The 24,297-nt window shown below is 38.7% G+C and overlaps 1 non-coding gene across 1 annotated transcript; it reads right to left on the bottom strand.

Moving 5' to 3' along the window:
- Positions 1 to 21,537: 21,537 nt before the first annotated feature.
- TRNAG-UCC (transfer RNA glycine (anticodon UCC)) lies at positions 21,538 to 21,622 on the bottom strand. Its single transcript has one exon. It is a non-coding gene; the product is annotated as a tRNA-Gly (tRNA).
- Between the last annotated feature and the right edge of the window lie 2,675 nt (positions 21,623 to 24,297).

Raw genomic sequence — 24,297 nt, 5'->3', positions numbered from 1 at the left:
CTGAGAAATATTTTAAGCTATAACAGACCTCTGAATCTCAAATATCTGGGATCTTAGAGTGCTGGGGCTCCACAGTGAAGCCTAAAAGACGTCCCTAGTTTTTACTTAAGTAACTTAAGTGCTAGGGTTAATGTTGTAGATGAGAGATCAATTGCTTGCTCATGACTTTTAGGCTCCCATTTGTCTATAATCCAACCCAGACTTTTGCTTTTCCTTCTCTATGGGACTTTAATGCCACCCAGAAAGAAGAGACAAAATAAATGTCAGCATCTAGATCTTCTGCATGCTGATCAGTGCATGTTTACACTTTTAGTAAGTGACCTGTGTGCACCTTGCAGGTGCTGAGACCAATTGTCACTTTGATATGAAGAGATGGAAAAATGGAGGACACGTTTAAATAGTGACATTTCTGGAGTACTGAATCAGTTTCATGAGGGACTGATTATTCTTTATCATAAATGAACCATTGCTGAGCTCCTACTATGGGATTAACACTGGATGAGATGGTTTTCCTTACAGGAAGTATGCAGGTTGGAAAAATCTTTTATTCCTTTCAAGATCCTGGAGACAAACTATTATCAGCTTGAGGCAGTGGCTGTGTCTGTCTTGTTCATCTTTATTTCCCTGGCACTTATGAAAGTATTCATTATTTGTGGAGTGAGCAAATGTTTCCTGTATGGTGTTATATAAAAAAAATTTTTTTAAGATATTTTTAAAATTCTATTTGCAAGAATTTAAACTTAGAGGATGAGAAAAAGCAATATAAGTATCAGTCTATATATTGAGAATGTTCTCATACAGTATTCTTATGATCTTTCCTTAGTAACAGAGTAACAGAAGTCATAAACACTGTATTTAGGGTTCAAATAGTGTGTCTTCACTTCAGATGAATAGAACACCACCACCCCGCCCGCCCCCCCCCCCAAGATTTGTTCATGTTGGACAGCATGACCTAACCAAAATGATGATTAGCTTATTGTATTTCTTAAGACTGAGCAGTTAAGCTAATAGTAGTAAGATCCTACTTAACCTTTTGCCCTAGGTTTTGGAGGAGATAACAGTAAGGGGAAGACCCCTATGGCAGGCATAATAGCCTCGGGGAAAGGGACCAGTTAAGTCAGGAAGTGGTCAGTGAGTCCTCTATGAAGCTTTAAGCCCTTGTCACAGCCTGGGACTGACATTCACATTTGTCACTACATTCATTCAGATGATCCCCAAAGACCTAACACTACATCTCCTTTTCTCCTCAGGACAGGAAAAGCCAGACAGACTCTGAACCCTAGTCCAGAAGGAGTCATCAAAGCTGCATCTGTCCTGAGGGCCTCATGCTTGAAAGGAATTTTGTAGGGTTATCATGTGGTGAGCCTCCAGGAAGGGCCACTCCTATTGGTGACCATTGGAGGGTTGCCTGGAGTTGTGCAGTGAGCATTGTGGTCATGGGGTGGCCCTGGTCGTCTATACTGGAAATAGGACTAGATACATGGGGGCTGTAGAGGTGGTATGACTCCTCTCTTTGTTCACAAATGCAAATATACTTGGTATAATGATTACATGACATGAAACAGGTAGAGACAACAGAAAAGGCTGTAAATAACTCAATCTGGTACAGTAGACTTTCTGAGATTCTATTCAACTTTATTTCAATTACCTATCAATTATTTAGTACTCTCTTTAAGTCATGCACTGTGTAAATGCTTAATATATTACCTCTTGCTAGTGGAAAGTGCTCACCATCACTACAAGAGATATCCAGAACAAAGCTTGCTTCACCACTTCTTTCTCTCTCAAAGTTTTGTCTTTATTTTATTCTTTTTTACTTTGCCTAAGTTTTTGATTTTAATTCCAGTGTAGTTAACGTATAGTGTTATATTAGTTTCACATGTACAATATAGTGATTCAACAATTCCATATATTACATACATTACTCAGTACCCATCAAGATAAGTGGACTCTTAATCCCCTTCACCTATTTCACCTGTCCCCTCACCCACCTGCCCTCTGGTAACCATCAGTTTGCTCTCTATATTTAAGAATCTGTATTTTAGTTTGTCTCTCTCTCTTTTTTTTCTTTGCTTGTTTGTTTTGTTTCTTAAATTTCACATTTGAGTGAAATCATATGGTATTTGTCTTACTCTGACTTATTTAGTATTATATTTTCTAACTCCATCCATGTCAATGCAAATGGCAAGATTTAATTTTTGTGTATGTGTGTGTTTGTGGCTAAATAATATTCCATTGCATTTATATACCACATCTTCTTTATCCATTCATCTGTCAATGGACAATTGGGCTGCTTCCATATCTTGGCTGTTGTAAATAATGGTGCTATAAACTTCGGGGTGCATGTATTCCTTTGAATCCGTGTTTTTGTATGTTTTTGGATAAATACCCAGTAGTGTGATTACTGCAATCATAGGCTAGTTTCACTTTTAACTTTTTTAGGTAACTACATACTGTTTTTCACAGTGGCTGCACCAGTTTGCACTCCTTCCAACAGTGCATGAGTGTTACTATTTCTTCACATCCTTTCCAACAACTGTTGTTTCTTGTGTTTTCAATTTTAGTCATTCTGACAGTTGTGAGGCGATATCTCATTGTAGTTTTGTTTGCATCTCCCTGATGAGTGATGTTGACCATTCTTTTCATGTGTCTGGTGGCCATCTATACTTCTTCTTTGGAGAAATATATGTTCATGTCTTCTGTCCATTTTTTTCAGTGAATTATTTGTTTTTGGGTGTTGAGTGTTTTAAGTTTTTTATATAGTTTGGATAGTAACCCTTTACAGGATATGTCATTTGCAAATATCTCCTCTCATTCCATAGGCTATCTTTTAGTTTTATTCATTGTTTCCTTTGCTGTGCAGAAGCTTTTTATTTTGATGTAGTCCTAATAGTTTATTTTTGCTTTTGTTTCTCTTGCCTTAGGAGACATTATCTAGAGAAAAGTGGCTACATCCAATGTAGGAGAGATTACTGCCTATGTTCTCTTCTAGGATTTTTATGGCTTCAGATTTCACATTTAGGTGCTTAATCATTTTGAATTTATCTTTGTGTATGGTGTAAGCAGTGGCCCAATTTCATTTTTTTGCATATTGCTGCCCAATTTTCCCAACACCATATGTTGAAGAGGCTGTATTTTTCCCATTGCATATTCTTTCTTCCTTTGTCAAAGATTAATTGATCATGTAAACATGAGTTTATTTCTGGGCTTTCTATTCTATTCCATTGATCTACCCATTTTTGTGTCAGTCCCATACTGCTTTGATTATTATAGCTTTGTTTTATAATCTGAAATCTGGATTTGTAATACCTCCTCTATGTTTTTCTTTTTCAAGATTGTTTAGGCTATTCAGTTTTGAGAGGTTATTTGTTTCTAGGAATTTATCCATTTCTTCTAGGTTATCCAATTTGTTGGCATATAATTTTTCATAATCTCTTATAATCTTTTGTATTTCTGTAGTGTTGGTTGTTACTTCTCCCTTTTCACTTCTGATTTTGTTCATATGAGACCTCTTCTTTCTTTCTTTCTTTCTTTCTTTCTTTCTTTCTTTCTTTCTTTCTTTCTTTCTTTCTTTCTTCTGATGAGTCTGGCTAAGGGTTTATCAATTTTGTTGATCTTTTCAAAGAACCAGCTTCTGTTTTCATTGATCCATTCTGTTGTTTTTTGTTTTTTGTGTTTTTTGGTTTCTCTTTCTAGTATTTCTTTTTTCCTTCTAATGCTTTTGGATTTTGTTTGTTGTCCTTTTTCTATTTCCTTTAGATTTAAGTTTAGATTGTTTATTTGAGAATATTCTTGCTGCATAAGGTAGGCCTGTATAAACTTCCATCTTAGAACAGCTTTTGCTGTAAACCAAAGATTTTGGACCACTGTGTTTTCATGTTCATTGGTCTCCATGCATTTTTTGATTTTTGTCTTTGATTTCTTGGTTGACCCACTCATTGTTTAGTAGCATGTTATTTAACCTCCATGTAGTTGTGTGCTTTCCAGGTTTTTTCTTGTGGTTAGCTTCTAGTTTCATAGTTTTGTGGTCAGAAAAATGCATGGTATGACTTTGATCTTCTTGAATTTGTTGAGGTTTGTTTTGTGGCCTAATACATGATCTGTTCTGGTGAATATTCCATGTACCTTTGAAAAGAATGTGTATTCTGCTGTTTTAGGATGGAATGTCCTGAATGTATCTTTTAAATCCACCTAGTCCAATATGTCATTCAAAGCCACTCTCTCCTTGTTGATTTTCTGTTTGCACAATTTATCCATTGATGTAAATGGGGTGTTAAAGTCCTCTAATGTTATTGTATTGCTATCAGTTAGTGCCTTTTTGTTTGTTATTAGCTGCTTTATGTATTTGGATGCTCCCATTTTGGGCACATGTACATTTACAATTGCTATATTCTCTTGTTGGATAGTTCCCTTTATGATTGTATAGTGTCCTTTTTTGTTCCTTGTTATAGTCTTTGTTTTAAGGTCTATTTTGTCTAATGTAAGTATTGCTACTCTGGCTTTCTTTTCACTTCCATTTGCATGATAAATATTTCTCCATCCCTTGACTTTCAGTCTGCATGTATCTTTAGTTCCGGAATAAGTCGCTTGTAGGCAACATAGAGATGGGTATTGTTTTTTTTTTTTTTTTCTTTAATCCATTCTGTATGTATCTTTTGATTGCACCATTTAGTCCATTTACATTCAAAGTAATTATTGATATGTGTGTCCTTATTGCCGTTTTGTTACTTTTTTATGGTTGTTTTTTTATTTCATCTCTGTTCCTTTCTTGTTCTCTTGTGTCATAAGTTGACTTTATTTAATGAAATACTTGGATTTCTTACTCTTTATTTTTTGCACATATTTTTTGAAGTTGTTTATTTATTTTGAGGAAGAGAGAGATGGGGGAGGGGCAAAAAAAAAAAAAAAAGAGGGGAGGAGAGAGAATTCCAAGCAGACCCCACACTGTCAGCACAGAACTTGACATAGGGCTCAAACTTATAAACTAGCTGAAACCAAGAGCTGGTCACTTAACAGACTGAACCACCCAGGTGCCCCTATTTTTTTGTGTATCTATTACTGGTTTTTAATTTGTGGTTACCATAAAGTTTATTTATATTATCTTCTGCATGTAGCCACCTACATAAAGCTGATAGTTGCTTGATTTTGAACCCATTCTTTACTCCTGTGCCCTCAACATTTGAGAACATCTTTGACATCATTTTATTGTGTGCTTATTTTAGCTGATTTTTACAGAAATACTTACTTTTTCCCCTTTTTTGCTTCACGTTTTTTTCTTTTTCGTACTTATGGTTTTTGTTTTCCACTCCTGAGTTCCCCTTTCTTATGTGGCTGGCTTAGTGGTCGTGAATTCTTTTAACTTTTTTCTTTTTTTTTTTTTTTTTTTTTTTTTTTTTGCCTGGGAAACTCTTTAGCTGTCCTTCTATTCTGAATGGTAGCCTTGCTGGATATATTATTCTTGGCTGTGGATTTTTCCTTTTCAGTACTTTGAATATACCTTACTACTGCCTTCTGGCCTGCAAGGTTTATGCTGAAAAAGCAGCTGATAGGCTTATAGAGTTTCTTTCGTATGTAACTGCCTTCTTTTCTCTTGCAACCTTTAAAATTCTTGCTTTATCACAATTTTTTTTGCCATCTTATATTTATATTTAATTTACTTTTGTATTTTTAATTTAATTAATTGTAATTATTTAATTTTCTGTTCCTGTTTCTCTTCTCTTTCTGGGATCCCTATAATGTGAATGTTATTATGCTTGATGGTGTTGCTCAGTTCTCTAAGTCTGTTCTCATTATATAGTGTTTGTCTCTTACCTGTTCAGTTTGATTGCTTTCCATTACTCTATCTTCCAGGTCCCATATATGTTCCTCTGCTTCTTGTAGCATACATTTATTCCATCTATTATATTTTTAATTTCTTTTATTGAGTTTTCATCTCTGATGTGTGTTTGTTTTTTTTTTTTTTTTTTAATATTTCTTTGTAAGGATCTCACTGATGTGCTCCACCATTTTCTGATGTCCAGCGAGTATCTTTAAGTTCATTACTTTAAAATCTCTACTGGGCATATTACTTATTACTGGTTTTGCTTAGATCTCCTGCTGTGATTTTGTCCTGTCCTTTCATTTGGGATATGTTTCTCTGTCTCATTTTGTCTCTCTCTGTCTGTCTGTGCGTTAGGGAAATCAGCTATATCTTCTGCTTTAGAAAGTAGTGGCTTTATGAAGAAGAGGTCCTGTAGTGCTTTGCAGTGTAGTACCCCCTGTTCGCCAGAACCTGGCACTTGAGTAGTGTGTGTTGCTTGTGTCCTGCTGTTGTCTGATTCACTATTTCAGTCCAGATGTGTTCATTGACTCTCTGCCTGTTGTGGGTTGTGCTTTGTCTGTGGTGTTAGTGAGATCCAGGCAGGTCAGCTCTGAGAGGGTGTGACCACAAGAGGACTCGGGAGCAGGGCAGTGGTGTTAGCAAAACTTACATTGAGCTACTAGCCCTAGTCTGGGTTCCTGGGAAACATTGAAGCTGGAGTCACAGCATTGGCAGATGGGGTCCCGTGGTGTCTCTGTGCACAGTGGCTGGGCAGGGTGCTTGGAAACATGGCATTAGCAAATTCTGTGCTTAGCCCAGGGCCAAGGCCAGCAGGCTTGGAGTGAGAGGGTCTCCAGGAGAATGCATGGATTGGGTGCACTGTGAGCAGTTCGGATAGCAAGTGTCTGTGTAGTGCTGCCTCCTGCTGGTGGCTCTGTATTTATGTTGTGGGGTGGGGCAGGAAAACAGCACCTGCCAACTAGTTCCTCTGTTCTGAGAGAAGTCCCCCAACATGCTCCAAAATCAGTATAAATAGATCTTCCTTCCATTTGCCCCAGGCGTGCAAACTATCCCTTCTGTGTTGCATCTCTGTGGTTTGCTGTCCTTTTAAGGGTGGAAACTTAGCTATCACTTGCCTTACTAGCTTACGCAGTGCAGAGTCAGCTGACTTTTAAAGCTCCAAGCTCCTTGTCCTGCTCCTTATGCATTTCCTCATGGAATTCAGCCCCTCTGATTTTCAAAGCCAGGTGTTACGGGGGTTTGTCTTCCCTCTGTGATCTCCCTGGCACAAGGGACCTTTTCCTTCCTTTCTCTATGCTTTCAGCTCCTTCCCACCTCCAGGCAGCTCCTAACCACTGTCTCTGCCCTTCCTAACCTCTCCGAATGTAGATTCTTCTGTACATTTAGTTGTGGAATTTATTGTGTCAGTCTTCGGATTGCTCTGTTTTTGTTTTTTTCATAGATATGAGTCATATCTAGTTTAACATGGGTGTGGGTTGATCTTTGGGTCCTCCTGTTCTGCCCTCTTCCCCAGCTCCTCTCCAAAGGTTTGTATTTCACTCAATTATGAACTGACATTGAAAAGGTGGGGAGGGGGGAGGGTATAACCCAGTAGCTCTGCTCTTAGCATTAGGGGCTTCATTAGGAATATGTATTAATAAATATACAGGTTTGAAAATTGCACCCCATATATTACTGACCTACCATCTGTGGCTAGTGGCTGTGTTTTGGTGATACGTTGGTGGGACAGTTGACTTCATAGTTAGAATTCTACCTTGTTCTTAGTAAAACAAAGTTTCTGTCACACATGACTTCGGCTGTCATAATTTCTAGAAATAAACCCCAGCATTTCCAAGGAGGTTTCTGACAATTGCTTGAAGAAGGTTAAATTAAGCCTGGATACAAGCTTAATATTTGTTTCCTTGAATACAATTGCAAAGAAATTAAAGCTCTAGATTTATGAGACTACCTTTGAGGATATTTGCAGAAAAATCATTATCCCACTATCAGTGGAATTTTTTGTGCTTTTATCTACATCGTGTTTTTAGAGTATTAATATATGATAAAAATATGAATTTTGATTTCTTCTAAGTAAAAGCATTTCAGAAGGAGCAGCTTACTTATTTACTTGAGGTCTTTGTTTTATTGTTAATAAAATCGGGATAAAACTAATTCACCTCATGTAGGGGTTGAATGGCAGCTTATAGATAGAATGACTGTAAGGGGTAATGTGAATATTTTAGTGGAACAGAAATGCTTATTAATAATAGTAATAAGCAGTGAGGAGAAGTAGAAGGCAAGACATTGTCACATTGTTTTCTTAAGATTTTAAAAAACTTTGGCTTTCTTGTGCATGTGACACTTTCCATTGTGTTGAGAGAATAAGAGCTCTAAATGTAGTACTTGGTTGTCTAAGGAATTCTTGATAGAGACAGATTTCTTATGAAGTCTAAATTGTGTCACTCACTGTCTGAGTTTTAGCATTAAGATCTTTAGAAGATATTTTGTTTATTCTTAATGTAACCCCAGGCTGAATTCTCTTAGGTTATCATAGAAGAAATGTCACCTGAAAGTGGAAAATATCCCTGAGATTGCTTCAGGCTTGAGCACATTTTTTTCTTGTCAAAAAATTAAATCCAATCTTGAAAGTTATTAGTATAGCATATAGACTCCCTTCTTTTGGGTTCCCAGGGATTAAAGGACAAAATGACGAGAAGTGGGAGGAAAGGGGATTATTCTTACACTGAAAAATACTAAAAAATGTTTGAAAGTATATTCCACGACTGAATACAGCAAAGATATCTGTGTATCTGCTTGTTATATCCCTGAGTCTCTGCAAAGAAAGGGTGTAAGCGTTTGGGTGTATGAACAGGATTCCGAAGCAATTGCTTATATCCAAATCTTTTCACCATTTCCTCCCCAAATATCAGTTTATATTAAGGAATGGGTACATTTAAAAAAAATATTTATTTTGAGAGTGTGTGTGCAAGCAGGGGGGGGGGGGGGAGAGAGAGAGAGAGAGAGAGAGAGAGAGAGAGAGAGAGAGAGAGAGAAAATATCCCAAGCAGGCTCCATGCTATCAGTGCAGAGACCTAACATGGGGCTCAGTCCCACAAACTGCAAGATCATGACCTGAGCCAAAATCATGAGTCAGATGCTTAACTGACTGAGCCACCTAGGCACCCCCAAAATGGGTACTTTTAAAGTACACATGAAGTTACTTAAGAAATAGCTTTTTACGTAATACCTGAAATTACAGATCTTCCTTGACTTACGGTGGGGTTATACTCCAATAAAATACCATAAATCGAACATACATTTAGTACATCTAACTTACCGAACAGCACAGCTTCACCTAGCTTACCTTAAATGTGCTCGGAACACTCAACGTACTTTAAATCATTGGACAAAAAGTCAACTTTGTAATAAAGTGTTGACTGTCTCATGTAATTTATTGAATACCATACAGAAAGTGAAAAACTGTATGGGTGCAGAATGGTTCTAAGTGTATCAGGTGTTGGCCGTCCTGGTCATGGGGCTGACTGTGCACTGGATCTAGCTGCCACTGCCCAGCATATTGCCAGCCTGAGAAAAGATAAAGATTCAGAACTAGAAATACCGTTTCTACTGAATGCGTATCACTTTGCATCATTGTAAAGTTGAAAAGTTTCTAAGTGAAACCAATGTACGTTGGGGACTGTCTGTATTGCCAAGGGCAAACTAACAGTATTTTAGTTATAGACTGTGTTTTTGTGGGCTTTCCATGTGGAAATTAGAAAGGCAACGTTCACAGTAAATCCATTTGACTTAACAGTGTCCTTTCACTCATGAAAAGCAGCCTTGGTACGCATTCTGTACTCTGGGTACAGAAGAGTACATATTTTGGGTAATTAGAAAAGGGCAAGAGAATGGAGCCTGGAGAACTGCCAAGAGGGTGTGTCACTGAAAACCCACCCTTTACCTCCCAAACAGAGGGAAAAGGGTAGCTTAGCATTCTGTAATTATAGTGTGGGGTTTGCTAATGCTCCCATGAGTGCTGGAATCCAAGACATCTTGATGAAGATCAGAAATCAAGTTACCCTAGAGGCATTTTGTTTTTGTTTTTAAGCAGATGTTCACAGGGCTGCAATCTTTATTAAGCAACAGCACCAGGGAAATGTTACAGACAAGAATGCTTCCTGTCCATCACAGTTTAGATTGGCTTGGCAAAGGATTACTAATGACTTGGAAAATTCCAGAACTAGTTTGATGTCAGAATATTAGGGACACTTTATGCTGAGGCCAGAAAGGTGACTTTGTACCTCTGGGGGTAGTCAATTACCCAACCAAACCACAGATGTTTTATTCAACACACTATCCTAGGCCTTTCGTGGGGGCACATAAAGAATTATAACATACAGCCTCTGTTCCAAAAGAGCTTGCATTTAGTTGCAGAAGAATTCAGAGGTGTATGAAAAATTAATGGCATAACGCAGTATATGTAAGGTGCCCAGTGAAAGGTACAGAAAATAAAGGTTAAAGGGAAGAATATGTATGAGTCAGGGTTCTTTGATTGAAATCAACAATAATACTCTCAATCACTTGAGCAAAGGAGAATTTATTTGAAGACTTTTAGGACTCATAGGCTTGCCGGGAAGTCCTGAGAGTCTGGCTCAGAGGCCTTAGGAGACAGGATATCAGGAGCTGTCCAAAAGTCTGAGGTGCCATCAGTCCTTGGATTTGAAGAAATTCTAAGTGTTAAGTCACTCCCAATTGTGGAAATTATTTGTCAACTCTTTAATATTCTACCGTAGATGTAGAGGGGGTGTTTGTAGTATGCTAGGGATAATGCATGAATCCTTCTGCCTGCAATGAACAATGCATGAGGAAAGGGATCAGCTAGCAAAGTAGTGGCACCCAGATTATGGAGTGTCTTCCTAAAATTATCTTACTGGCAGTGGAGAACACTTTGTAATGTTTAGCAAGAATATAGCGTGGTAATAATAGCAATGTTTTAACTCTGTTCTTTGCAGTGGTGAAATTTCAAAGAAAATAGCCACTCCCTTCCTTGTCCCTGAGGTTTTTGAATTCAGTCTATGGGGTGTCTATTCCTTAACGACTTCCTTTCTTTGCAGCAGCCTTTATCATGCCTTTCCTAGGGCAATGCTTCTCAAAAGAATGTCCCCAGGCTACCTGCATCAGAAATGACTGGGGAGATTTGCCTTGCTGAATTAGAATATTTGGGAGCGGGGGCAGGAATCTGCATTTTCAACAGGTTACCTGAGTGATTCTGTGCACTGAGGTTCAAGAACTACTGCCCTGAGCAACTTAAATGGACAGATAGGCACACAAGCAAGGGTAAGATCCTTCCTTCCTGCCTTTCCTTCCCCCTCATCTTCTTTTCTTTCTCCCCATCTCTCCTCACTCTCCATGTTTTGCTCCTCCTCCTCCCCTCTTTCTTTCCTAAGAAAAAATCCACTCACTGAGCACTCGCTGTGTACAAAACACTGCTAAATGCCTTGCTGAATGCTGGAGACTTAAAGACATACCTGAGGAGCTTAAAATATATGTCTGTTCAAAATAGGCATTGGCAGGAAATCAGTTCTATTTCAAGGTGAGCCTTTTATGGGAAAGACGTTTAGAATTTGCTTTAAGTAAGGCTCACTTTGATTTGCAAGTGGGGCGGTGCTCGAATCAGGATCTAAGGATTTTCAGTTGTTGATAAAGGGACAGCAGCTGGTGGAATCAAAGGGTTGGGATCAGGGTGAGAACCTCCTCCAGATCAATTCAGAACATTAGTGAGAGTGTAGGGCAGGCACTAATAAAGTTTGGGTTGATTCTCTCTTCCCTATCCACTGCTCTTGTTCGAGATGTAAAGAGAAACAACATTTATTTAGCCTACCTAATGCTTTGTAGATACCATCTCATTTATTGTTTACAAGAATCCAGTTACTAGAACAAAACCTAGCACAAGTGGGTTTTGAGTGGATGTTATTATTGATTCATTCATTTAGTAAATGTTAGGCAATGTTCTAGACACCAGGAATGCAGCACTAAAGAAAAAAAAAAAAGAATCTCTGCCCTCATGTGACTTATATTCTAGTGTTGCATGTTATTTTATATCTTGTATTTAGCCTTATTAGGTAGACAGTACAATTCACACTTTACAGATAAGAAACTGGAGCTTGGAAAAGTTAATTTGCGAGAGGCCAGACGGCTAGGAATCTGCAAGGTTTAGCTGTAGAAAGGAAATAGATTCCCACACCTGTTTGGCTTCCAAACTCATATTTTTTATGACATTATTATAGCTTCAGGCATATTTTTTTATAAAAAATGACCTCCCTCCCCCTGGATATGTTGGTTATCCTCTGAAAATGAAGTAAATTTCCTAGAGAACAGCCTTTATGCAACAAGATGCTAAGGAGAGCTGAGAAGACCCCGAACAGGGCATTGCCCCAGTTTCTTGCATCCTGTGCAGAAATCAGATGACTCCAGTTAAACTCCTGTAAATGGACTCTGGAACTGAAAACTTAGATGCCGTTTGGAAATGTCCCATCACATTTCTAACATACACTTCTGCTTCTGATATTCCAGCCCATGACTTTTGGGAAGGGTGTTGTGCCTCTGCCAAGAAAGCAGCGGTCACTGCTCCACGTTAATAGTCCTGCACGTTGGCGAACTCACTGAAGGTTGCCCACTGTGCCTCTCACCTGTGTGTGGTTTCCTGTTTCCTTCCTGCCCTGGTGCTCCTTTTCTCTCAGGGCCCTGTGTGCTGACATTCCCAGAGCCTGCTGACACAGCTGAAAATGATCTAAAAAAAGTGCCTGTGTAAGAGATGTAATACCTTCCTCTTCCAGGAAGAGGCGTTTACATTTTAGAAGAGGGCACTGCTTAGCTGAAGGAATGAACTCCTCACCTGCAATCAGGGATGGCTTAGAGAGGGTACTATCTGAGGCTTGCTGAAATGCTCCTCCCACTCTGTAGATTTCCCTCTCTTCCCAAGCAGAATTAATTGCTTTTCCTTTGAGTCCATAAAATTTTGGTAATACTTCTTTTATCATGTTTAGCTCAGTCTAACCTGTGTGTTAATTAGCTGTGATTATAGCCTTGGTACAAGACAGCACTGGACCCGCTTCTCAAAAACATTGGTATGCCTGTGGTGCCTGCAACAGTGTTTGCACTCTGCCTGAGCTCCATGATGATTTGGTGGAGCTATTGTATGGAATTGGAGCTATTCTGGAGAGGGCAAATTTAAGGGTGCAGTGTGTACTTGGACTTTGAATCCCTTCAGAATAATTTGCCAGAGACGTGAATGGGTGTAGGGAGATGAGATGAGATTCTCTAAAGAGATCAGCTGAATACCATTTGTTTGGTCCATCTATGCACTTAAACAATACAAATTTGGGTACCACCTGACCCTCACTGCACAGTGACTTTGGATGTGTCACTTTCTCTCAGGGATTTCACTTTTTTCGCCTGTTAAAATGATATGTTTGTCGTCAGGATTCGGTGAGATAATGTGTGTAAAGTGCCGTGCACATTTCACAGCACATTGTACCTCTTCACTACCTGTTCTTTATTATTTTTATTTTCACAATATCTGAGATTGAGGATACCTCCATTTTATAGATAAAATACAATGACTATCATGTATTGGGTGCAGTCTTTCATTCGATATTTACAGCAAGTTTGTGGGAAGGTATCGTTATCACTCCCACTTTTATGAAGAGGAAGCAGGTTATATTCAGGGTCACTCTGCTGGATAAGGAGTGAAGCTGGGATGCATGCTTCGTTCTGATGAACTCCTGAGACTTCATTCTTTCTGCTATGACAAGCTGCCTGTAAGGAATGATTGCCACTTCAGAATTGCACTCAGCCTTCTTAAAATACTTCTGTTCTTCAAACGAAATACCTCACGTCAGTTCTAAATCTGTAATACTTGGGGAATTAGGGCCTCATCCCATGTAATGCTGCAGTGTGCTCTCTGCGCTGCTAAAACCTCAGACACAAGGGTTTTTACCCTTGAGGCATCTGCTGGTGGGAGGCTGATCCTTACGACATCTATGAGGTGCTTCGAGAGCACCCAGAATGAAGGACACTCGTGAATGCAAGCCCGTGGTGTTTCTACACACGACATGTTTGTTGCTGCTGCTGAATATATTAGCTCATTACACTGCCTCCAAATAATTAGAAAGAATGTGCAGCAAGCATTATAGAATGTATACATTTCAAACCCAAGCTGTCATGTTACAAGCTTTCAGTTACTAACATGTGAATTTTAACTATTGTTCCCTGTCAGAGATAACTGATGGCAGAATAAAAATTGTCGAATGTAACTTCAGCATTCAAATGTGAATGGACAGAGCCGAAAGAAAATCTGATTGAAAACTGGACCCTTGCCAGCTCTTGAGTTCTGATGGAGCTCTGAGACCTGGGGAAAAATAGCCAAGTTATAAAATATCATTTCCTTTTGCTTTCACTTTGTTTCTTCAAATGTAACATTCCCATGTAGTCCTTAGTTATGTTTGATCACATCAAAGCTAGGTTAGATACATCTTCTGAAACACTCAAAATATTTTGCTAAGTAACCCAGAGCAGTCATTTTCACTTAAGTGTAAACAAATTCCAAATCTATTAGAAGTGATTTCTAATCCCTTTTTTTCTTTGTTCAGGATTTGTACTGGTTCTTGAGAAAATTTTCACGAATCTTTAGCGAAATGAAAATGAAGGGCAATGTGGTGTATTTTCCATGAAGCTAAATTCATTTAATTATAAGTGCTTATCCTCTATTTTGTGATTCAGTCTTTGCAAAAGTTTCTGTGTTGGAATGTCCCTTTGATTATGAAACGGTAGTTTCTACATTTAATAAATGTTTTTGGCATCATCCAAAGTTGCCAGCTCTATTTCTGTTTGCCAATTTTTTGTTTTTAATTTACTGACCTGTGTAATGCAAGTTTGGGAACCACTAGTGTGGTAGAAAGAGCACAAGCTTTGACATTGGAAGTCCCTGAATTTCCTTCCTTCTAGTTCTACTACAAGGCAGAAGAGCTGGTCGTCACTGGTCCTCCAAGAATCTCACCTTCTCCATTTGTAATGTCAAGGTGCAGGGTTGTTGAAAGAGTTAAATGGAATCACATATGCAAAATACCTAGCTTTGAATCCTACTTAATTAACAATTATTTTTCCTCTTTATTTTTTTCTTATAGAAGCACAGTTCATGAAGAGAAGAATGTGACCATTGTTTGAGATTTGGGAGAGGAGCAGATAAGGGAGACACCTCACAAAACAGAGAATGGAGGTCCCAAAGGCAGGACGTATTTGAGGTAAGCCTTTGGTTCTGTACCTTATAACATTTTCTGCCATCGAGGAAAGTCTTGGAGGGCGGCGATTTGTCTTGTTGCCTTTGATTTGACAGCATCACTGGCCCAGGGCAGGCTCAGAGAGTCCCTGCTACAAGAGGTATGACCTGGGAAGTGGGCACTGATTTGGTTATTTGCATGCAGGAAATTTAGTGGGGTGTATTTTCCAGTTTACTGCCTGTAGGAGAAATGAAGGAAGAAGGGCCAGGCAGAGATCTCTGCCACCACTACAGGGAGTCTTGGAGCTGGGATGACCCTGGAGTTGCCCTGAATTGGGGCAGGGGATTCAGGCCTTTTTACTCTCTGCATTGATCAGTCATAGGATGTGGGCTTGAAGCAGGGAAGGGAGAGTGACTTGGGAGGAGAGGTCCCTGTCTTTAGCTGAGGGCAATCTCAAGAGGCGTTTTAGTGGCAAGTGCTCAGTTGCTGTTATGGTTAGAATTGTGTCCCTCCAAAAGTTGTCAAAGTCCTAACCCCTGATACCTGTAAATGTGACCTTATTTGGAAATACGGTCTTTGCAGAGGTCAAGATGATCAAGTTAAGATATGATTAGGGTGGGTCCTAATCCAGTATGACTATGTCCTTATAAAAAGGGGGACATTTTTACACAGACAGGTGTAGAGGGAAGGCCATGTGAACACCCAGCCAGATTGCCATCTGCAAATCGGGGGAGAGGCCAGGACCAGATTTTCCTTCACAGCCCTCAGAAGGAACCAATCCACACACATCTTGATTTTGGACTCCCAAACTCCAGAGCTCTGAGACAATGCAATTCTGTTGTTTGTGGTACACTGTGTCACAAGAGTCCTGGGAAACAATTGTAGTTGCCAGTGCTCTGACAGCGGGACTGTGTATACCTGAGTTCTGAAGTGGGGGGGGAGGGCGTGCACATCACAGTGTTACTAACAGAACTCCATGATGTTTGTGGGATGAAGGAGCCTTCCTGTTCCAGCTTTGACCAATGTGGGGCCATGTTTCTCACTGAAAGAGTTCTATGAAGTAGGCAATGGACTTGTCCTTCCCTCTCATGATGTCCACATATCACTGTGATGAAATGTCTGGTCCTATAAAGCTGCCTGAGGCTGTGTCCAGAAACTGACAAAGAAAGAGGGATCTGCACGTGCTCAGAAAACACTGAATCTTAGGTGCCTTAGAAACCATGTATATTTACGGAGCTGGGTCTCAAGGTAGGCTCGAACTGTTCTGGGCCTTATTACTGCTCGTGCATTGTCAGCTTGACAGGCCTGTTTAAGGAAATGGGATTTTAAAATATAACAACAGTCCTGGCTATGGAGAAGGAAGAAGGTATCAAAAACTGACACTAAGGAATTTTTATGTCACAATATGGCTCAGAGAAAATGCTAATTTACTGGGCTGAGCAATTCTGTCAGGATGGAAGAGAAATGGGGATGAATTCACATAATTTTAGATTGATGTTTGCTGGTGCTCTATGTTTCTGTATTACTTTTGGATTTTGTCCAGCCTACCAAAGGTAGGGGCTGTCTTATTCATCTCTGTATTCTCAGCACCAAGCAGGATGGACAATTCTGGGGACTGAATATGTGTTTAGAGCTGGGGAGTATATGAAATCAGCCTACGTAATGCCTTTGTCTTCTTCCTGCAAGTTGTGAGTGTTAGCTATATTCTTCTTCCATCAATAGAACAGTGGGAGCAGAGAAATCCATTATCTCGCTCATGCCAACAACTAAGCTGTCATAAGAGTCTGCATTGCAAAATCTTTATTTCCGGTCAGAGGCGGGAAGAAAACAATTTACTTTCTAGTGAACTCCAGGCAAGTACTCAGGGGATGAGGTTGAAAAAAATAACTGTTGAATGGATATTGAAAGCATAATTAAAGCCCTTCAATACTTACAGGTTTTTGTCTTTGGATGGTATATAATAAGTTTCTGTCCGTTATGGAAACCACACAGCTTATTGCAGAAAGGCCCAGGCTCCATCCTTGCTTACAAATCAACACTGAGGATTCATGACAAGCAGGTAGTAAGTAGGTGGTCAGTAAATATCTTTGGAATGAAATTTCATGCTGCAAAACGGAGACAGGTTCCCACAGAGTCTATGTCAGGTCTCCACTTAACTTCTTTCAAGAGAGAACAGCCATCTCTTAGATGGTACACTTCTCAGCTCTGCTTCCTCTCCTTCCCTTCCTTCCTCTCCTTCCCTTCCTTCCTCTCCTTCCCTTCCTTCCTCTCCTTCCTCCCTCCCTCCCTCCCTCCCTCCCTCCCTCCCTTCCTCCCTTCCTTCCTTCCACCTTTCTTTCCTTTTTCTTCAGTAAGCTCCTTACTCACTTCCCTGTTCGTTCATTTCTAATGTCTTCTCAGAAATCCAAAGTACTTAGAAGTTATTAGCAATGTGAGGGGGCAGATGGTGGGGAATGATTGTGAGAGTCCAGCATACCCTGCTTCTGGTATGGAGAGCTCTGAAGGTACCTTACACCACACAGCTCCCCTGGTGCCTTAGGCTGAAGCTGTACTCAGCAGGACTGTGTCAGAGATCCCACCTTTGCTGGGCCTCCTCTCCTCCCCATTTTGTTTCCCTGACTCCCTTACTATTATCTTTGGGGACACTTCCTTCATAATGTCCTTGCGCATGAATTCTCGTGTCAGGGAAACCTAACTTCAGACTTGCCACATTATGAGGGGGGAGAAAAGCCTACTCTTGACTGAGGTCCATCTCTAAAAACTGCCCCATTTCTCTGCCCCCTTTCAAAGCAGAATGTCTCAAAAGAGTCATGTTGTACCTCTCATTCTTCTCTGTTTCCTTCCTCAAACTATTCTAATTAGTCCTCTATACCTAACACTCCATGGAAACTGCTCTTTTCAATATCACCAGTGACCTCTATCTGGCCAAATTCAATAGCTCTACCTCTTGATCTCATTTTCCACAAATTCTCAGCAGTAGATCACTCATCTGACCCTTCCAATAGAGACGCTCTCTTTTCTTGGCTTTCCTGACATCACACTCTCCTAATTTTCTTCTTACCTTATAGGTCATTCCTTCCTGACTTTTGAGCTTGCTCCCTCTTCTCTGTTTGGCCTATTATATGTTGAAATACATCATGGTTTAGTTCTTGGATGACTTCTTTCATCTATTTACGCTTCTCGCTGTATGTGCTGAAAACTTGTGCTTCTTGCCCCAGTTTCTCCATTAAATTTTAACTTATATACCCACCTGTCTATTAGACGTCTCCACTAGTGTATTTAATTAATGTATCTCAAAGTAAAAAATCCCAAAAAGAACTATTGTTTCTACATGCCAATAACTTAATGAAAAATTGTGTTTCTTACCTCTCCTCCTGGTCTTAGTGAATACAACACTTTCCGCTATATTGTTCAAACCAGAGACTGAGCAATCATCTATTTCTCTGTTCTGCCCACCCTGCCATATCTAATTGATGAGACAGTCCCACTAACTATGCCACTACAATATGTTCTTTATCTGAGCTTCTCCTCATCTCCATTGCCACCACCAGTCCCAGCTGTCATCTTTTATCACCTGGACTACTGACTTGGTCAACTAACTAGTCTCTCGCCTCCTCTGTCTACCCTTCTCCCCACCTGCCTAGATCATCCTTTGAACACCTATGAATGATGAGATCACATAATTCTCCTGCTTACAACTCCGCAAGGCTTCTTTTTAGGATAAAAATCTAAAATCCTTACTATAATTTTCCTTCTGATTCTTCCCTTTTCTTAGATTCAGCCATTGCAGACCTCTGTCTTTGCTAGCACATGACAAGTGCTAGAGTGTCGAGCTTGTGGCTCTTCTTTCTGCATACCAAAGCCCTTGGCTTTTCTTCTTCGTTTTTTTTTTTTAGTTTATTTATTTTGAGACAGAGAGCACGAGTGGAAGGGTAGAGAGAAGAACAGAGAGATAATCACAAGCAGGTTCTGCACAGAGCCGGACACGGGGCTCGATCCCATGAACCGTGAGATCATGACCTGAGCTGAAACCAGGAGTTGGTTGCTTAACTGACTGAGCCACCCAGGTACCTCTCTTTTCTTCATTTTTGCATGAAATAGATCTCTTTATTTTTTTGTAGCTAAACTCAGTTCCTATTCTTTTTTAAAATTTCTGTTTTTCCAATTTTATGGGGGCATATTTGAGTAATAATTTTATGTATTTAAGGTGTACAACATCATGATTTGATGTACATATCTGTTGTGATGGTTACCAAGATTAAGATAATTGGGGCTCTTGGGTGGTTCAGTCAGTTAAGCCTCTAACTCCTGGTTTTGGCTCAGATCATGATCTCTCGCAGTTCGTGAGTTTGAGCCCTGAATCAGGCTCTGCGCTGACAGTGCGAAGCCTGCTTGGAATTCTCTTTCTCTCCCTCTCTCTGCCCCTTTCCCACTCGCTCCCTCTCTCTGCCTCAAAACAAATAAATACACTTTAAAAAAAGATAATTAATACATCCATGACCTCACATGGTTCACTTTTTTTTTTTTATTTTACAGTGAGAACACTAAATATCTTCTCTCAGCGGTTTTCAAATATACAACACAATATTATTAACTATAGTCACCATGTTGTACGTTAGAGCCTCAGAATTCATTCTTATAACTGTAAGTTTATAACTTTTAGCTCACATCTCTGACTTCCCTGTCCCCCCAGCCCCTGACAATTTCCATTCTATTCTCTGTCTCTATGAAATTGACTTTTTTTTTCTGGTAGATCCCACTTATAAGTGATACCATGCATTTGTTTGTCTTTCTCTGCCCAGCTTATCTCACCTAGTGTAATCCCCTCCACTTTCACCCCTGTTGTTGCAAGCGTCAAAATTTCTTTCTTTCTAGTAGCTAAAGAGTATTTCATTTTATCTATTCTTTTATCCATTTTTTTCTTTATCCACTCATCTGTCGAAGGGCATTAAGGTCGTTTCCATATTTTGACTATTGTGAATAATGCTGCAATGAACATGGGAATGCAGATGTCATTTGGATACCAATTTCATTTCCTTCAGATACATACCGGGGAGTGGGGTGGCTGGGTCATATGGTAGTTCTATTTTTAATTTTTGAAAGAACTGTCATATTGTTTTCCATAATGCTATCCCAATTTACATTCCCAGCAATAGTGTGTAATACTACCACTTTCCTCACATCTTTGTCAACATTGGTTAGCTCTTGTATTTTTGATGATAGTCATACTAACAGGTAATATCTTATATGGTTTTGATTTGGATTTACCTGATGGTTAGTGATGTTGAGCAATTTTTCATGTACCTATTGGCCATTTGTATGTCTTTGGAAAAATGTCTATTCAGGTCTTTGCCCATTAAAAAAAATGAATTATTTGCTTTTTTTGCTATTGAGATGTATGAGTTCTTTTTTTTAATTACATTTTTAAAAGTTTGTTTATTTACTTTGAAAGAGTATGTGCATGTGGGAGGGGCAGAGAGAGAGAGAGAAAGAAAGAAAGAAAAAGAAAGAAAGAAAGAAAGAAAGAAAGAAAGAAAGAAAGAAAGAAAGAAAGAAAGAAAGAAAGAATCCCAAGCAGGTTCCACACTGTCAGTGCAGAGCCTGATGCGTGGCTTGAACTCCTGAACCTTGAGATCATGGCCTGAGCTGATACCAAGAGTCAGATGCTTAAGTGACTGAGCTACCCAGGTGCCCTTTTAATTAAGTTTTAACTTTAATTTCAGTTATTTAACATACAGTGTGATATTGGTTGTAGAATTTAGTGTAGAATTTAGTAGAATTTAGATGTAGAATTTAGTAATTCATCACTTAACATACAACACCTGGTGCTCATCATAACATGTGCCCTCCTTAATCCTTATCAGCTGTTTAACCCAGCCCCCACACACCTCCCCTCTGATAACCATCAGTTTGTTCTCTGTGGTTAAGAGACTGTTTTCATGGTTTGTCTCTTGTTTTTTTATTTCTCCTATATTCATTACTTTTGTTTCTTAAATTCCACATGTGAGCGAAATCATACGATATTTGTCTCTCCCTGACTGACTTATTTTACTTAGCATGATACACCATAACTCCATTCACGTCATTGCAAATGGCAAGATTTCATTCTTTTTTGATGACTGAGTAATATTCCATTCCACATCTTTATTCATCAGTTTATGGACATTTGGGCTGTTTCCATAATATGGCTATGGCTATTGTTGATAATGCTGCTACAAATGTTGGGGTGCATGTATCCCTTCAAGAGTTGTATGGATTCTTTATGTATTTTGGACATTAACCTCTTCTCAGGTTTTGCTGTACAGAAGCTCTTTAGTTTATTTATTTATTTTATTTTTTATTTTATTTTTAACATTTATTTATTTTTGAGACAGAGAGAGAGCATGAACAGGGGAGGGTCAGAGAAAGAGGGAGACACAGAATCTGAAACAGGCTCCAGGCTCTGAGCTGTCAGCACAGAGCCTGACGTGGGGCTTGAACCCACGGACCACGAGATCATGACCTGAGCGGAAGTCGGACGCTCAACCGACTGAGCCACCCAGGCGCCCCAGAAGCTCCTCAGTTTGAAGTAGTCCTACTTTAACTTTGTTGCCTGTGCTTTTGGTGTTTTTACCTAGGAAATAATTGTCAAGACCAATGTCAAGGAGCTTTTCCCCTATGTTTTCTTCTAGAACTTTTATGGCTTTAGGTGTTACATTTAAATTTTTTGATCCATTTGAGTTAGTTTCTGTGAATGGTGTAAGACAGAAGTCCAGCTTTATTTTTTTGCATGTGGATTTTCAGTTTCCCTAATACCATTTATATAAGACTATCCTTTCCCCATTGTGTGTTCCTGGTGCCCTTGTGAAAGATTAGTTGACCATATATGAGTGGGTTAATTTCTGGTGTATGTATTTTGTTTTACAGGTCCATGGTTCTGTTTTTATGCCTGTATAATACTGTCTTGGGTATTATAGCTTTGTAATACAGTTTGAAGTCAATTTTACCTCCATGGTTAAATCTATTCCTAAGTATTTTATTGTTTTTGATGCTATTGTAAATGTGATTACTTTCTGAATTTCTCTTTTGGATAGTTCATTGTTAGTGTATAGAAACACAACTGATTTTTGTATGTTAATTTTGTATCTGCAACTCTACTGAATTATTCTAACAGGTGTTTTTTTTTCTTTTTTTGGTGGAGACATTACGGTTTTCTATGTATGGGATCATGTCATCTGCAAACAGATAACTTTCTTTCTTTCTTTCTTTCTTTCTTTCTTTCTTTTCTTTCTTTCTTTCTTTCTACTTTGGATATCTTTTATTTCTTTTCCTTGCATAATTTCTGTGTCTAGAACTTTGAGTACTCTGTTAAATAGAAGTGGCAAGAGTGGACATCCCTGTCTTTTCCTGATTTTAGAGGAAAGGCTTTATCTTTTTGCCATAGAGTATGATGTTATCTATGAGCTTGTCATGTATGGCCTTCATTAGAGTGAGGTACATTCCTTCCATACCTAATTTGTTCAGGGTTTTTAACATGAAAGGATGTTCAATTTTGTCAAATGCTTTTTTTTTTTATTTAAATTTGTTTTGGTCAAATGCTGCATCTATTAAAATGATTATATGATTTTTATCCTTCATTCTGTTAATGTGGTAAATCATATTTATTGATTGAAACCACTCTTGCATACCAGGGATAAATCCCACTTGATCATGGTGTATGATCCTTTTAATGTGCTCTTGAAGTTCTTGCATTTAGTTTCTTGGCATTTCATTGAGTATTTTTGCATCTGTGTTCATCAGGGATATTGGCTCATAATTTTCTTTTCTTGTAGTGCCCTTGTCTGGCTTTGGTATCAGAGTAATGCTGATCCTCTAAAAAGGAGTTTGGAAGTGTTCCTTCCTCTTCAAGTTTTTGGGAGAGTTTGAGAAGGATTAATATTCATTCTTTGGTACAGTTCATTTCATATTAATATTTGGTACAATTCGTCAGTGAAGGCATCTGGTCCCGGGCTTTTATTTTTTGGGAAAGTTTTGATTACTGATTCAATTTCTTTGCTAGTTATTGGTCTGTTCAGATTTTCTATTACTTCATGATTCAGTCTTGCTAAGTTTTATGCCTCCAGGAATTTATCTACTTCTACAAATTAGCTAATTTTTTGGCATATCATTTTTATAGCAGTATTTTATGACCCCTTGTATTTCTGTGATATCAGTTGTCTTGACTTTTGCTTATAATTTTAGTAATTTGCCTCATCTCTCTTTCTCAGTTTAGCTAAAAGTTTATCATACTTGTTTAACTTTTAAAAAAACTCCTAGTTTTCTTGACCTTTCTTATTGTCTTTCTAGTACCCATTTAATTTACTTCTACTCTGATCTTTATTTTTCCTCCCTTTTGTTAACTTTGGGCTTAGTTCTTCTTTTTTTCTAGTTCCTTGAGGTTTAAGGTTAGATTGTTTGAGGTCTTTCTTTTTTCTTAATGTAGGCATTTACTACTATAAATTTTCATCTTAGAACTTCTTTTGCTGCATTCCATAAATTTTAGTATGTTGTGTTTCTAATTTTGTCTGCCTCAAGTTATTTTTGATGTCCGTTTTTATATCTTTTTTGGCCCGTTTTGTTCAGAACCATGTTGTTTAATTTCCACATATCCATGATTTTTTAAGCTTTCTTCCTGTTATTGATTTCTAGTGCCATGCAGGTGGTCAGAAAAAGATACTAGATCTGATTCCAATCTTCAGAAATTTGTTAAGACTTATTTTGTGATGTCCTTGAGAATGTTTTGGGTATGCTTGAGAAGAGTGTGTATTTTGCTACTCTTGGTTGGAATATTCTGTATGTCTGTGAGGTCCGTTTGGCCTATGGTGTTATTCAAGTCCATTGTTTCTGTATTGATTTTCTGTCTGGACAGTCTGCCTATTGTTGAGAGTGTGGTATTGAAGTCCTCTACTATTATTTTATTGCTATCTCTTTCTGCCTTCAGATCTGTTTAATATCTTTATGTGCTGTGATATTGGGTATGTATATATTTATATTTTTGTTATATACTTTTGATGAATTGACCCCGTTGTCATTTTAGAGTGAAGTTTGTCTCTTGTTACAGCTTTTGACTTGGAGACTATTTTGTCTGATATAACTGTAGCTATGCATGCTCTCTTTTGGTTTCCATTTGAACAAACTGTATTTTTCCATCTCTTCACTTTCAGCCTATGAATATCCTTAAAGCTTAAGCAAGTCTTTTGT

The sequence above is a fragment of the Panthera pardus genome, unplaced genomic scaffold (genome assembly GCF_024362965.1).
Source record: "Panthera pardus isolate Hobbes unplaced genomic scaffold, ASM2436296v1 HiC_scaffold_12, whole genome shotgun sequence".
Lineage (NCBI taxonomy): Eukaryota > Metazoa > Chordata > Mammalia > Carnivora > Felidae > Panthera > Panthera pardus.
Note: the sequence above shows the minus strand (reverse complement) of the source record. Positions and strands in the feature narration are given on the sequence as shown.